Here is a 13,501-nt window from a genome sequence, read left to right as displayed (position 1 = left end):
GAGAAGCATCTTAGCTCTGGAAATTGTTATTGAATACGTCAATGCTGTCGTAATGAAATGCCTCTTCTAATTATATGGTTATTAAATAAATAATTTAAGAAAAGATAGTGAAGTCACTGACAGGTAAGGAGTAGCTTTATCAGGGAAGGAAACCTGGGGGAAGATATAAGAAAATGTGATTACTAGCCTAAATATTTTTCCATTTTCTTGCTGATCTGCCACTTTGTCTCCCTGGTCCTGGTTGGTCTTGATTTTTTACCAGTCCTGTTCTCTGTGGACTCCCAGGTCCCCTTGTGTGTTTCCTTGAGTCTGTTTTATGGGCTCTGCATAGCTGAGGCAAACTCTGCCCAGTCATGGTTGCTATGTTCTGACATGGTGGGAAGTGGCAGGTAGCTGTGTAGTACCCAAAACACTAGAGCTTGCGTTTAGTTCCTGAAGCAGTTTCTGGGAACCCTTTCTGTAAAATCCCTACCAGCACAGTTTTTGTATGTTTCTCGGTAGGAATTTTCTAATCTAGTTTGCCTGTGATAAAACATAGCTATGATGGAAACTGCACTTATTGCAGTCACAGCAGCAGGTCCAGTCTGATGGTAGAGAAAACATGTGGTGCTGATGGTACACGAGGTGTTGATTAAGTCAATTCATGCACTTGGGAAATAGCTGATGGAGTGATTAAATAAATGAAATATTCCTGTTCCCTTTGCTTCCCAAGCCATCAGCCATTCATTCTGATACGGCTTCTAGTCTGCCATTTTTCCATGGAAGTCCTCAATTGCCGGTTTTCCTTCTTACTTCTTGCTTGTAGATTCCTCTTAGCACCCTATAGAACTTTTTAAGTACTCCGGGAAGCCTCACAGAAGAAAGTCTAAAGGCTTTCTAGTGACCACTGACACACTCTGGCTGGCCCTTCATCAAATGTTTCTGGGGTCTTAAGAGAACTTGTTCCTGATTTCAGTCATGACACATAGCTACACCTGTTAACAGCGCTGAGCCTCTGTCCTCAGCTAGGATGTTGGTGTGCTCTCTCTGCCATAGGTTTATGTTGGTGGCTTAACTGAACACTTAGCATCCATTGAAACCGAGAGTAGAGCCTGAACTTTTCTGAAAACTTGTTCCTTCGGATTTCTCCTGGAACTGTGTTCTCAACAAAGGCCGTGCTCTCTCTTTATTGAGACTGTACATCCAGAATGAAATAGGGAAGGAAAAGAGGAACTGTCTTATCAACGGATTGTGTGTCTTCTGACCCCTGCTGACCTAGGACAGTAGTACAACCACAAACAGAAGTTATCGATCTAATTCCACCTGTTGTTTGCAAGACAAGTGGGATACAAATGGTTTATAAGAAGATCCTAAGGCCTAGTAAGTTTGTTTGCCTTAACAAGTTGAGGGTAGTGTCCCTGGCATTCCCACATGTAAGACAAAACACATGATATATATTTAATCTGGCTTGTTTTTCTAAGCATCTTTTTTTTTTTTTAAGTCTGTAATATGAATAAGAAACTTTAAAAGAAACTGTTTGGAATATAGTTAACATTTTACTCAGAGTGATTAAAAATAATCCATTAGAGAATGGGGGCAGGGGAGGCTGTCTCTGTATAGCAGAGCTGGGCTCCTGCTAGCCGAGTGGCCTCTACAGAGATCTGTCATCCACTTTCTGGGACCTGGACTGATCTGAGTTTCAGCCTGCAGGGCTTATCCCCCACAGTACAACCAGGTGTTCCACACATGTCACCTTATACCTCAGGAGCAGGCTGCTGAGTCCTAGTTTGAGGCAGGTTGTGACCAAGGACAGAAGACCAGGATGTATGCATATACCAACCTTTTTGTATTTAAAAGGAGATGAATATGTGATCAAAACTCCACTCTTGTCTATCTTATTCCTAATTTTGTAACATAGTTTATGTGTTTACCTGTTCTTAAATAAGTAACATTGTAGGAAATGTATTCGATGATTGTAATATTGGTGGTAGCCTTTTATAATACCCTGGTCATGAACCCAGCTGAGAAATGAGATAGGCCTCTAAGAGATAGCAGTTGGAAGGTGAGCTTTGTAGTGGTTAAGACTCAGAAGAACTATGTGCATCAGACTTGAAAGCAAAGGAACTTGTGAGTTCTTTCCCTCCAAGAACAGACCCTGGAGTCAGTGTCCCTTAGCATGTAAGAAACAGCTAAAAGTTCGGTGACCAGTGGGTATTGAGCTCTATCCCACAGTCAGGTAGCTGGTGGGGAGGGCCAGGAGGGTAAGGTTAATACCATTTCCATTTCTCAGCGCTGCCCTTTTGTGGCAAGCCCAGCCCTAAACTGCCCCCAAACTCATTTACAAATGGGACATGTATCTGGCAGCTGTGGCTGAGATGACTTGTCTTCCCTTCACCTCTCTGGAGTTCCACTTGCATTATTGGTTTGTTTGGCTTTAGTTAATACCTTCTGGGGTCTGGGAACATGTTGCAGAGTGGCTGCAAGTGTTCTATGTTCCACCTGCTCAGTGGTGGCCATCCCCTGGGCTCAGAGGCTAACCAGTTGAGAAAGTAGTAGCCTTGGCTAGGTTTCTCTAAAATGTCAAACTCTAAATGTGCCTCCATCCACACAAACCTGGAAAACACCAAACACTTATGGCCCATCATGTTTAGTAAAATATGGAACAAAATATGTTATGGCCAAGATGCTGGAGGTCTTCCCATGGGCTAGTAGTTATCCCAGCATAATCTGCTTTTATTTTGTTTTTTATTACCTTTTCTAATTATAAAATAATATCTGACTATTGTTCAAAATAAGTACGTTCATAAAAGTATAAAAAAGAGAATTAAAACCATTCCTAACCCTAACAGTAGATAGGAATGTATGTACGGGGAAGGATGGATGAGATGCCTGCATGTTGTGCCATTTCTTTTCTTCTTTTGCGTGTATAAATTTACTCATATTGGGAGAAAATGTAGGATTATGCTGCATTGGTACTCCTATCTTGTTTTCTCATGAAATTGTAAGTTTCCCAATGACACTTTTCTAATCATTTCAAAATACCTAACCCCCGACAACCCTTTCTCATCAGAGGCTTAAAGTCCACAGTCAGCCAACCCCGTCATCCCAACCTCATTCATGGTGCCTGCACAGAGTGCCCCACAGAGATTCTGGCATGCAGTGGGTACCCAATACATGAGTGCTTCATAAGCAGACCCCCTCCTTTCTGAAGCCCCATTCTCAGATTCTCAGATTTGTGAGGATCCCCGTCCACTGGCTGGTCCACCTAGACATGGCTTCCCCTCCCATCCTTCTGCCTCTACTGACTCAGAATTCCCTGAGGACCCCAAAATTCTTCTCCAGTTCATCAGCCCTTAGTCAGATTTCAGTTATTTTGACTTCCTGTCAGCCCTCACAGTATGTTTATTGTAGACCCCTGCACACTCATTACATGCATACATCACCTGTATATACCATGTTATCTCCTGTGCCAGTCTGTTTCTGCAGTGTGTCTCCACTACCTGGAACCACTTGTTACTTTAGCCCCTGTCCATAACCGTTAAGACTAACTATCTTCTCTGTTCTTCTGGCCTTTCTTGAATTGAAGTTCCCTTCTGTTGGCATGATGAGTTAGTTATAATGTAAGAGTTCTTAAGTCCCTGTGTGACCATCCCTAAGAAAAGCTCTTTCTTTGCAAATTGGCTCCTGCCACCTGTTCTCTAACACAACTCTCATCTGACAATAGTTCTTCAGTGGGTGGCTGTGAGGGCTCAGGCCACCATGATTCATATCCTTCCCAGTCAGGCTGCCTACATGCTTCAGGCTGCTGGGCCCACATTCAGAAAGAAGAGCGAGCTATAGCTCCAATTCTACTTGTTTGGTTGTCTGGTCTTGTCTCATTTTTGTCCACTGATGTGCTGGAAGCACACAGTGGAACCTGTAGTATGCAGTAAATACCCAAGACATATTTACTCCGTAATAGACCCCCTCTTTCTAAAACCCCAGTCTCAGATGTAAGGGTGAGCTGAGCACAGTATTTAGAACATAAGCTACAGATAGGGTTGCATGCATGTGCAGTGGCCATCACATACATGCATGTGCATTGAGCACCTACTATATGCCAGTGCTAACTTCTTTAATCAACTCTTCTAGACTGTGATGACTGAGAGAGGATGATGGAGGCTCTCATTCTTAGAACTCTAATGATTATCTGTTTCTGAGTTCTTGATAGTTCTGTGCCTTCAGATGCCAAGGGATGTGAAGAGAAGATTGTTATCTGCAGGATCTCCTGGACTGTTGTTTAAAGCTAAGTTGTGATCCAATACCAGCTTAGGATATCAAGGCTGAAATAGCAACATAGTTTAGTGGTGGTCTGCCTGATATCCTGTAAGCCATGGTCGTGCAGTCTTTGTACCTAGGTCTCATAGCCACATAGGTATAGCTGGCTCAGGTGTTACTCACAAACCTTGGGAGTCAGTTTGCTGCTGGAGCAGTATTGCATCTAGAAACAGGTCACCCAGTTAAAGATGTAGCAGTATTCAATCCCTTTCCCTGGCACCAGTGTCTATGAAGACTACCCCTCTGTGAGCACCTCCTCCACTCACACTCAGCTAAGGGGGTACCCAATGAGTGGGATCCTCATCATCTGCAGACTGATGGGATGAAGGGGATTGTTTATCTCCCCTGCCCATCCATGACAACAGCTTCTGGTTTTTAGATTTGACTCATAATAAGGAATATATGTCCCAACCAAGGGCACATGTTATATGCACGTGAAACTAGACATTTTGCAAAACTACTTTTATCCTTACCATGTGGGATTTTGTCTTTAAAAAATGCTGGTCAGGACCCAATAATCTGCTTGAAAACCACTGCTCAGTGGAGTGTATCTCTGCAGATAAGGAAAGAAAACATCAGAACTTCTATTCAGATTTATTTTAAACTTTAGCTTGTTAGTTTTAATTTCTTTTTTGTACATCTTATAATGCAAATCTATATTTGGTTATATATAGTTAATATACTAGATAAACCTAACAAAAATATTTACATCTTATGTCTACACTGTAAGTAGAACCTTGGTGTACTAGAAAAATGCACGTAATGATTGGAAGCTATATTCATTTTTCTCACCACTAGAACAAATTACAAATATCTGACAGAAGCAACTTAGGGTAAGAAGGATTTACTTCACTTACAATTTGAGGGCAGGAGAGGCATGGTGGTTAGAGCTCCATTCATGAATCAGGAAGCAGAGAGGCTGGGCTAGAACCAAGCTGGTTATGGCTCTGTAACCCTGCCCTGTGACTCTACATCAGCCAGTTAGACCCCATGTCCCAAAGGGGTCCAGACTTCTCCCTAGTACTGCCACCAGCTGGGCTCAAGTGTTCAAATATAAGTGCCTGAGGTGGGGGACATTTCATATTCAAACCCTAGCAGGCACATGCCCAAAGTGTTTTTCTGAGTTACCTATCCCTGGGCGCATGTAAGGTGGAGTTGCCATCTGCCTGAAATGTGTGGCAGCCTCCTCTCTTAAATGACTTAAATGACCTCAGTCCCCTTCAGCCTCTGATGTTGTTTGGTGCGATTCAAGATTTAAAGTGGCCAGTAATGGATGTGCAAAGCTTCCACAGAGCCAGCGTGGCCAGGACCTAAGCATCTTTGCAGAGGTCCTCTGGTCCCTCCCTGCCAGTCATCACCCAGCCAAGAGACTCTCCTTGGGGTTCTTGGGAAGCATGGAGCATAAACAGTATCCTTCATATATTTCTTTCTTGAGAAAACTCCATTTTGTCTCCTTTTAAGTTTATATTCAGGCAATATTGTCACAGGTTCTTTAGACTAGTCTAGAAAATTCTAATAGAGTATAGCACTGTTCACAGATCCCATCTACCAGGGCAGACAGCAAGCATTGCTGCTGCTGCTGCTGCTGCTGGCTTTTGCTAGACCTTCAGTTCACATCCTCAGCAAATGAGGGAAGTTTTCTGTTTTCTTGGTCTATTTTGTTCTGCCTCTTCTGAGATTCTCCTTCCTATAGACTTTGGTACCCAGCAGAGAGTATAATATCAGACAGAAAGAAATATTACCTAATAACGAGAGGCCAAACTCAAGAGATGGATATGAAGACTTGTGTCCAAGAGAGAGGGAGTAGCACATCCTGGACCAGAAGCCCAGGGGAGGGCTGTGAGTGTATAATGAGCTGCTGAAGGAATCCAGGTGGGAGACCCCTCAGGTGGCATTTCCTTCCTTGGCTCTCTGAACACACAGTGAACTGGCCTAGGGTTTGCACACCCACTGCCCACCATCCATGCCATAGGGCATTGCAGAGGGTGCCCCTCAGTTTCCAGGAAGGTGGGTGGGCAGCAACAGGTAGGTATGCAACATGACTCTCACTGTGTATGTGAGGCACCCAGGGTTGGGCAGGCAGATTCTGCAAAGGGATCCTCAGTGAGGTGTTGCTTACCCACTGCCCCCAGAGTGTTTGACACCAAAGGTAGGCAAGACTTGCACTTCCCTCTGTTCCAGAGATTGGAGGGATAGCACCATCTGCCCTTCATGGAATCCTCTATACCCAATAAGGGCATGGCTTTGTCCAGGTTATGCTAGGAGCCTAAAATGAAAGTAGTCTCTGCCTTTCCCTCCGGCCATTTCAGGAGCCATCTCTTCCCAAATCCTTCCCGGCCACCAGCCTTCATGCTGCTGTCTGTGTAATGCAGTGCTGCATCTGCCTTCCTTTCTGGGGCTATCTGGTTTATACATCACTTATCTGAGCAGTTACCTCACTAGCTAATTTTGGCAGTGCAACCCCAGCCTGACCTTTGTCCTTCAGATGCCCGTGACAGGGAACAAGGCTGGACAACAAACACAGGAGGCAGAATGAGAAATGGCCCAATGTCAACAGTCCAGCAGCCAGGACCACCCAGGATCCCTGTTATACTTAAGTGGGCTGGTGGGTCCCTCAGGTGGGTCTCCACACACTCCTGAAGGGCTCACCTTTTGTGCAGCTTGTAACTCCCAAGGTAGACACTCTCCTCTGGGGTAGAGCCGCTCACTTAACAGGTACCTAGAAAGTGTCAGTTGTGTGAATGGAAGAGCATCAGTTCAGAATGGTGCTTTCTAGAACAGCTAGAATCCTTTGTCTGGAATGCTTGGGATTGGAAATGCTGCACATTCCAGAGTCTTATGAAGACTCTACTAGCTGAACACCCTTCATCATAAAATCTGATATCTGAAATGGTCCAGTACCCAGAACTTCACTTTGATGCTTAGTCTGTATTGGAAATGTCTAGAGTTCAGCATCCTCAGCAAATAAAACTTGGCACTGATGCCAGGCCTGGGAGGCCACTACCTCATTGAAATGAAGAGAAGGAAGCAGGAATGGCCTCCCACTGAGCTGTAGCTGATATCGTTTGGTCTAAGACTCTTCCTGACCTAATTTTCATGGAAAAAAAGTCTTATTTTTAAAGACCTACATGTGACTCTCTAAAATGAATCCAAACACTTCCAAGGTATAAATATACCTCCATGAATATGTTACTCTTAACCTAAAGATGTAGCAAGATCTTAAACGCTATTGTTGTGCTCTACAGAAATAAAGGGTCCAGTGATGCAGGAAAGCATGAGCAGTGATCATGCTGCCTGAGTTCTTTGTGTTTAGAACAAATCACTTACACTCTGAGCCTCATCTTCCTCATGCTTAGGGTAACCTCATCAGTGCTGACCTGGGATTGACAGAAAGTCAAGCGAGGGGTATGAGAATGCAGATGATTTCAGATGCTCTTAGCCAGGACTCCTTATATGAACTTATTTTGCAACTTATTTTGGCTCACAGTTCAGAGGACTATAGTCCATCGTGGGGAGATGGGGGCAGGTGGCAGTAAGAGCAGCTTGACCCATGGTGCTGACCAGGAGGCAGAGAAAGTGGAAAGCTAGTCCTCAGCCTACTTTCCCCCCTTTCCCTTTTTATTCACTTTGGGATTCTAACCCATGGGATGGCAGTGCCCATATTCAGGGTGGGGCTTCCCCATTTAACCCTCTTTAGAAGCATCTTTATAGACATTGGAAGACACCTTTACACACACACATGCACACACACACACACACACATGCACACACACACACACACATGCCATAGTGTTTCTTTTCTTAAAAGATTTTTTAACTTTTATTTTATGTGTATGAATGTTTATCTTGCATGTTCCTATATGCATACCACATACATGTCTGGTGCCATGGAGACCAGAAGAGGGTATCAGATCAGATACCCTGGAAGTGGAATTACAGATGGTTGTAAGCAACTATGTGGGTGCTAACAACCAAACCTGGGTCCTCTACAAGAGCAGCAAATGCTCTTAACTGCTGAGATGTTTCTTCAGCCCCATTGGTGTCTCTTAATTCAATCAAGTTGGCAATAGAAATTAACCATCTCAAGCCCTGATTCTAGTGCAGAATGGCTGACTGATTGTCCATCTTCTGAGACTGGAAGCTCCTGGAATTTGTGAAGATGAGAGTTTTGAGCAGATTAAAGTCATTCTTCAACTGCTTCTGCAGACTGAGGATTTCTAAAGAATAATAGGCCAGCTATACTCTAGTGATAACCTGGATCATATGCAGCCACAGGTGTGAACAGTGGGTGATGACACAAAAGTCTATACATAGCTGAACCCCATGTTCGGCTGCACAAGGATGCCACAGCTAACTCTTCGTTAGGGGTCCCTTCATAGAATCACTTGAATGAACACAGGAAACTTTCATTCTGCTTATATTTCTAGAGGCAGAAACATAGACTCACTGAGAAAAATGCCATTTCTCCATTTTTTAGTTCCCGTAACAAAATTTTTGAGACTGGGTAATTTATGAAGAATAGAAGCTTATTTTGCTCATTCTCTAGAGGCTAGGAAGGTCAATAATGAGGTCCTGGCATCTGCTTGGCATACTGCATCATAGCATCGTGGAAAGCATGATCATCAGCTGAAGTTTCTCTGACTCTTCTGGTAAATCCACTAACGTCATCATGAGGACCTTACTCATGACCTTATCTAATAGTAATTCCCAAAGACCCCACCAGATACCAACAACATATGAATTTTGGATTAAAAGTGTCCAACATACACACTTTTGAGCCAATTAACTCCATAGTAGGTGGCACACAGGGTCATTGATGGACTACTAGTCCTGGTCTGACCATCACTGGCGCTCTGGCAATACTGCCTCCATCTTCTTGAGCTTTCCTCTCCACCCCCATCATACCCTCTGTTCTCAAGAACATTCTAGCTAGGACTGACCCTATAAAGGGTGTCCGTAAAAAATAGGGGCAGACCCTGTGGAGAGTCCTCATAAGAACTGTCATTTTATATAGAAGTTGAAAGTGTCTTGTTTTTCCGTAAAACATAATAAACAGTGGAGTTATGAGATTCTTGGGTTATGTGTATGAGCTGAGTGGTTTTCCAAAAACATGTTAAGTGGCCTCTTGCCTGCAGGATGGAGGCATAAAACTCTCCATTTTCTAGTGAACATGATGCTCTGGAGGGAGGCATCCTTTGCAGAATCCCAAGACCCACCATCTTACCCCTCCCAAACCCCTGTCCCTCAGCCAGCAGTTAGTAGAATATTCCAGCATTCTGGCTATATGGGAGAGGCAAACATGAGACTCTGCTAATGCTCACTGTTTCCCTGGTCCTTCCCAGGACACTTGGGTATCCTGGTGAGGCAAAGCTTCAGCTGCCTAGGAGGAGAGAACTATGGCCCTGCTTCTTTGCAAGCTAGAGGCCTCAGAGCAGAGGAAGTCTGGGTGGTAAATCCTAACTGCTCCACATGGGGCATGCAGGAACTGCTACTATAGGTAGTGCTGCCAGGTGGTGATGTCCTGAAGTTGTGGGTCTTGGAGGACATGCACAGCTAGGAATGGGGCTTTATGATGGGGAAAACACTAGCACCAACAAGAACGAGCTCAGCATTGTAATAAGATAATCAGAACTTACGGGAAGATGATGAGAACTTCCTCCAAATGATTTTTTTCTTCAGGATCAAGCTACAGAGGAGCTGCAACAGTCTTGGATTTTGTGGGGTTCAAGGGGTGTCTGTGGGCCCTGGGTTTGTCTTGGTGTAGCACATTGCCGTTAAGCCCCTGTGGAGAGGAGCTGAGGTGTTGAGAACCTCCCTGAATTAGTGCATTCTGAACTTTTTGAGCAAGGACATCACAGCAGCAGGAGGAAACACAGAAAAGCCTCTTACTACAGAAGCAAAATGAGTTGTCAGGATACAGCCAAGTGCTTCTCTGTGTAAGGGCCCTTCGTTGTGCTTGGATAGTCCATTTCAAGAAGTCAGTCATGAATTCTTATTGCTTAGGGGCAGATGCTGTTATTTCTCTGGCAGGATTAGAAACACCCTGTCTTCAACAGCAGTTGATTTGCCCTCATTTCTGGAACACTCCTCCCCGTGTGATCTTGGATTGTTAAGGCAGAAGGAAGAAGGTGTATTGTACCTCACCCAACTCCCAGGATAAGAGGATGCAGTATGGTTATCTGTAAGGTGATGTGTGCCTCTGGCAAGTGGTGCTGTTCATTGTGTTGGCCACCATGATAATAGAGAGACTGGAAATCCATGCCATGCTCACAGTTTATACTTGGTCCCATATATCCTGGAAGGCATAGCCCAGGATGCTGGCACCTGAATTTCCTGGTTTTGAATTTGGAGATTTAAATTTCAACTTGGAGCCACAGGGCAGCTGAGACACCACTCCCAAGGAAAGAATTCCATTGGCTCGGCCCCTGGCGTTATGTTTTCCATTATCATTCCATAGTGATGGAAAAAGAGAGACATGTAGAGGTACCAGTAGATATGCCTGGTTCTGGTAAATTGAAGACATCTGCCCAGTTAGCTTTCTGTTACTGAGAAAACACTGACCAAAACCAACTTGGGGAGGAAAGGGTTTATTTGGCTTCCATGGCTTCCATGCCCCATCACAGTTTGTCATTGAGGGAAGCCAGGGAAGGAACTCAAGACAGGAACCTGGAGGCAGAAGCTAAAGCAAAGACCTTGGAGGAATGTTGCTTACTGGCTTGCTCTTCTGGCCTGGACTCAGCCTGCTTTTGTATACAAACTAGAATCACCTCCCCAGGGGTGGCACCACCCACAGTGGGCTGGGCCCTCCCACATCACTCAATTAAAAAAATGCCTCACAGACTGGCCCACAGACCAGTCCAATAGAGAAAATTCCCCAATTGAGGTTCCCTCTTCCAGGTATGTCAGGTTGACAACTGAAGCTATCCAGCACAGCATCATAGTTGTTTTACTCAGAGTACTGCAGGGCAGGGTATGAAACACTACCCTGATCTGGGAGACCAGCTCCCATGTGTTCAGGGTGCCCCAGGTAGCTGCAGGTCTGTTCTTTGAGAAGTCCTTTTGAGTAATTCACTGGATAAAGCCATAAATCATAGAGAAACAGCTGTCCTAGTTAGAGGAAACATTTCAAAGCAAATAACAGAGCGAAGATCACAGGGGTTTGGAGCCGAGTAAGTTTTCACACCCTTCCCCAGAGAAACAGAAATTTGTAATGGAAATGCCACAGGAAGCTGGGCAGGGCAGATCTGAAGACATCAGAAGTGTCCAGCCAGACTGCTAGTGCAGTGTGATGAACACTTGCCCTGCCAGGGAGAACAGAGACAGGCAAGAGGACGCAGCTCCTTCTCTCGGGGAAAGGTGCCTCAAGGCTTTAGTGGCTGTTGTAACTCCCAGAGGTATTCCCAGCAGTGCTTCTCCCACTAGTGCCTCCCAGAAGATTCTGGTATCTGCTTTGATTCGTTGCTGGATTGTGGATTCCCCTGCCAGGCCTGATGCCAGACATTGTCCCAGTGGGAATGGGGTTCACACTTCAGTTGTGTGTGTCCTGCCTAGAATCCAGCCCATTATGGAGCTTGGCGAAGGATGCAGTCACTTGGATGACATGCTGTGTCTACTCCTGCCCAGCTGGCCTGAGGAAGTAGGGACTGGGCTTCTATCCAGGTGACCTAAGAATCTGACGCTGTCCACACTGGTCCACACTTCCTGCCTGATATTCCTCTCCTGTGAATTTCCTTGACCCATGGAACTCTGCTCTTTCCTTCTGAGTCTCAGGTACCCTCCCAGGTCCCACGAATATGTCCTACTGACCAGCAAAGGCTCACCTGTAGTTTCCAGACACTCACTTGGCTGGAATGCCCCATGCCTGTTCCAGAACCTCCAGGGCACCTATAGTAGCACCTGGAGTTATGCTACCCAGGAACCATGTGGGCCCCAATCCCTAAATAGCTGCCATGGCAAATGAATATGCTGTCCCTGCTTGTACTCAGAACCCCTCCACAGTTTCTGTTTGGTGAGGAGGATGCAGAGAGGCACTGAGCTCCATGTTTCATTCTGTGCTGTCCAAGCTGGGTCTACCCCAAGGGCCAGCTGGCATTTATTTACTCAACAGTTTCTACTTGAAAAGATGAGAAAGAAAGCACAGCACCTTGCAGGCCTAGCGTCTACTTGTGGCATTTGTTTAACCTATCTTATGATAATCCCAAACTGATTCTAGCATCATGTTTTCTTTCTAGCTACTCTGTACACATAGTAAAGAGCTCTCACACTTTCCTTCTGTTAAAGATTTGCCAATTCCCTTACAGGTATGAATTTCAACTGTTCCAAATACAGCCACTGAGGAACATCATAAATGAAATGTCCTCCAGTAGTACAGTTGGGGACACTGTCTCTTGTGTACAGATAACTGGCCTGTCATCAACCTGAACCTCACTAGACCCCCAAACAGGCACAAGGACCTCTTCTTCCCTCTGGTACCCAGCAGGGCTTCTTGGCTCATAGGTCCACCCCTCTCAGTATGCTGAGGTACCCCATTCTTGTGCCATTAGGCCATTGCACAGCCCCAAGAGAGACCTGGTCCCACTGCCTAGAGTTTTCATTTCCATTAATCACAAGTTGCTCATGGGCTAGGACCCTGATCTTACTTTTCCGGATACATGCCACTCCAGACCAGACATTTGTCAAAGGCTAACATTACTGTGGAAAGCACCTTCTATTTTGTAGAATGGAAGGAGACATGGGAAGGAGTTGCACACTGAGCCATTGCTGAATGGCTTAAGATGATAGGTTACTGACCCCTCAAGACCCGTTCAGATTTGGACAGCCTGAGTTAGAGCTGGAAAGATCTATGGCTTATGCCAACCTGAGTAGACTCTTAGCTACCAGAATCAACATGGTTAAGAACATACATTATGTCACAGGGCTCAAGTTCCCCACTGGGGCCAGCAGTTGCAAGACTGCCAAGAAGTGTCACTCCTTCACTGTACTCAGTGTGATATACAGGCTGCCAGCCATAGGCACTCCATGGAAATTAGTGCTCCAGTCTGGATCAGCTCCAGTGACACAGTCTACAGCCAGGACTGGGGAGCTTGCCCATCTGTCCTGCACCATGGGAGCCTGCTGTGGTCCATGCAGGATTAGCAGGTCTAGCCAAAGCTGGCCTTTGTTTCTTGGCCTTTTGTCCCACTTCTCCAAAGAGCTTGTACCCAGA

At 45.2% G+C, this 13,501-nt stretch overlaps 1 protein-coding gene across 2 annotated transcripts in view; it reads left to right on the top strand.

Moving 5' to 3' along the window:
• Positions 1-13,501, top strand: part of Sh3rf3 (SH3 domain containing ring finger 3) — a 363,624-nt gene that overhangs the window by 259,774 nt on the left and 90,349 nt on the right. The window lies entirely within an intron of this gene.

Source organism: Nannospalax galili, unplaced genomic scaffold (genome assembly GCF_000622305.1).
Source record: "Nannospalax galili isolate Female #2095 unplaced genomic scaffold, S.galili_v1.0 scaffold323, whole genome shotgun sequence".
Lineage (NCBI taxonomy): Eukaryota > Metazoa > Chordata > Mammalia > Rodentia > Spalacidae > Nannospalax > Nannospalax galili.
Note: the sequence above shows the minus strand (reverse complement) of the source record. Positions and strands in the feature narration are given on the sequence as shown.